Here is a 3,536-nt window from a genome sequence, read left to right as displayed (position 1 = left end):
TGATTCTCCTGATCTCTGCCTCCTGAGTAGCTAGAATTATAAGCCTTTGCCACCAGCACCCGGCTATTGAGCATACTTAAAGTATTTGAGTATGTGAGGTTCCTTCTGACAGTTTTCTCACTTAGTTAACTAAACTATTTATTTTGAAAACTCTTATGTCTCAGAGGGAAAAGGAAACGGGGAAATGGTGAGTTCAGTAAACTATTCTGTGGGATGGGTCAGGTCTAAGGCCATTTGGATTAAAATCTTATAGGATCTTCAGCTCACAGCTTGGATAGCACTCTCCCCAGAAATTCCTTCCTGAGCCCTCAAGACAGCATCCAACCCCCTCCCCAGCTCAGGGGCCCTTGTTGCTCCCTTCCCCTGTGGCCTGTGGCCCACCACACCTTCTTCCCCACTCCCGCCCGCCCCAGGTGGTTTCTCTAGGGCAGGGCCAGGCAAGTCTTGTGTTAAATACTGAAAATCTCAAGAAGTATGCAGTACAGAACCAGCAGTACAGCCTTTGTTGAATAAATGAGTTTTGCAATGGCATTCATAAAAATAAGGGGGATTTCTAGCTCACAGTGTAAGTAGCTTCTATGGGGAGCAGAGCAGTCCCCCCACAGATCTGAAGAGATGAGAGGAACTCACAGGGGACAGGGTTCAGGCTATCTTAAAGCTTCCAGTTGTGACGCGCTAGTCTTGACATCTGGCATTTTTATTAAAGCAGAATTATATTTGAGAGGGGCAGGACAGCTCCATACCGCATAGTCACCATGGCATATCAGCTCGGCACCTTTGTCTCTAGCTCATTGGGACTCAGCCCTTGTTTTACAAAAAGTGATTGGAGATACTGTGACAGGGCCTGGGAAGGGGAAGGTACACTAGGAAAAGTTGAGAACTGGGGTGGGAGGGATGCAGTGCAACCACCAGCAATAAGTAAGTGCCACATGTTCCTTGGGCCACTTGCTCATGGGCTGTTCCATGTTCAGCCCTGACCTGGTATCAGATGACCAACCCAAGGGTAAAGGATGGCACCAAATCCTAGTGGTTAAGAGGAGCAATGACAGAGGTGACTCCATTTTGGATGAGAAAGGCACTTCAAAAGCAGACATCTAAAGAGGTGTGGGAAACAACAGGCTTCTCAGAGAAATAACAAAGCCATTACCGAAATAGCAAACTAAAGCCGCACAATGTAGGTGGTGGGTCCCAAGGCCAGGACGAGTTATACAGGACTTCAAGGCCAGGACGAGCTGACCAGGCCTTTTTGGAATGCTCAGTTCAATAAGGAAAGGGATGGACAGGTGGCCGAGTTCACAGAAGCTGACTCAGTGCCAACCAATCACAAATATAGTTCCAAGGTAGACTAGTTGGACATAAGCCAGTTAGTGCCCCATGTCATCTTCTAGACATCAGCCATTCTTTGGCTTAGCTCTTTCACTAAGAAAGAGTGCTTTGCTATGCTTTCAATAAACTTTGTGCTTGCTTTAACTCTTAACTCCTTGTCCAGCATCTTCTATCATCAACAATCCAGTGTCAGTGGGAGTGCTAAAATTATAAGCAAATATCCCCCACGGCATGTAGAGTCTAAATCATTGTAGAGTTCTACTGTTAAATCAGAGTCGAAAGGTGACTTTCTCAAGGCAGCCTTCCTGGGAGCAGGAGAGGCCTGAGCAGGAGACAGCAGAGGGCTGAAGCTCAGGCTGGAGGTCCCTGGGGCCCAAGGGCAGGTCAAGCACATATCCTGGGACCAGCCTCCAAGAGCCCTGTCATGATTAACCAGTCAGCCACCAGAGCACTGAGCACACACAGCACAGACAGGACAACAGAGGCTGCCTTAGTCCATCCCCTACTGCTGTAACAGACTGCCACAGATTGGGTAGTTTATAAAGAAGAGGAGTTCATTTAGCTCATGTTCCAGAGACTGGAACCAAGAGCATGACACAGGCACCTGACTGTACCCCCAGCATGGCTGAGGCATCACCCGTGAGACAGATCAAGCCTCCTAGCTCCAGCCTGTTTCCTCTTCTTAGAACCACTGATGATGCTGTCACGGGGGCCTCACCCTCACCATCTCCCCATGGTCCCATCTCCAAATACCATCAACCTATGAATTTGGGGTTTAGTTTCCACCACATGAACTTTCGGGGGGCACAGTGAAACCATAGCAGAGGGCATTGTTGTGAGGAGTTGTGGTATAGAGGTTTTTATTCACGGTTACTACTAGCAATGTTACTTCATGACGTCACTAATTCTAGAGTGAAGCCTACAACCTCTCCGTATAGATGGAAAGCAAACACGTTAACCAGCAGTTCTCCACTGCGCCCACAAATCAGTCTGAGTGCTAGTTAATGCAGACTCCAGACGTCACTCCAACTCAAGACCCCCACACCTAGACGATCCTGCTGCAGGCAGTGTGCACCATTTGGGAGGTGGCATTTATTCTACCACCTTTTCCCTGCAGGCAAGAACACCTTAAACACTACTTAATGGCACTGGCATTGCTGTCTATTGAAAAATGGAACCATGCCTTCTTTTGCTTGGGGGGTGAACCGAAGAGGAGCAATTGGAGCTTTTGTTTTCTTTGTCTTGATGGTCCATTTTTGTAAGAAAGTCAGTACCAAGCAAAATACAATGGATGTGGAAAGTTCTGCCAAACTCAGCAGTGTCTTTATAAACTAAACACAGCACCAGAAACACAAAATCCCCAGGATGGCACCCCATGCCTGCTCTGCACAGGGGGCTGATGGAGCCACTGCCCAAAACCCGGGAGCGTGGCCCTCCTTGAAGACAGTGCACACCATGCCCGGCCGTGTGGGACAAGCCGCCTTTTGACTTGTCTGAGTTTTGTGGATATATTTTAAACACCATATTATTCACTCACTTAAAGACGGTAGTGCTTTAGGGAATATTACTTTATTAACTTCCAAACTGTGGAACAGTATACATAAACATAAAATTTGATATCTTTTTTAATGTTAATATTGTACAACCACCACCACTACCTTTTACCCAACTATCTTCATCACCCCACACTGAAATTCTGTCCCAATTAAACACTAGCTCCACACTACCCTCCCCCCAGCCCTTGGCAACCTCTGTTCTACCTTCTGTCTCTAAATTCTCTTATGCTAGGAATCTCCTATAATAGTCATTGTCCTTTTGTGTCTGGGTTATTTCATTTAGCATAGCACTTTCAAAGGTCGTCCTTGTTGTAGCATGTGCCTGAACCTTATTCCTTACAGTTGAGGATAAGAATTCCTGCATTAATAAGAAATGGTTTCTCTACTTGTGTAACACTTCTGACACCAAAGCTAGGTCTTTCCACACCAAGCAACACTCCAATTCTTTAAGGACAATGCCTGGGTGTCCTACAACTTAGTTCAATTCTGACATGAAACACCCCAAGTTAGCACAGGCCTTGTACATTAAAGGACGCAGCTCCACAAGGCCACCCCCACGTTGGATGCCCTCCCAAGCCCTCCCAGGCCTCTGACTGGCTGATCATAGACCTGAGGTTCCCACAACAACCATCGTCAGGTTCATGAACTTGTTAG

The sequence above is a fragment of the Castor canadensis genome, chromosome 10 (genome assembly GCF_047511655.1).
Source record: "Castor canadensis chromosome 10, mCasCan1.hap1v2, whole genome shotgun sequence".
In the NCBI taxonomy this organism is placed as follows: domain Eukaryota; kingdom Metazoa; phylum Chordata; class Mammalia; order Rodentia; family Castoridae; genus Castor; species Castor canadensis.
Note: the sequence above shows the minus strand (reverse complement) of the source record.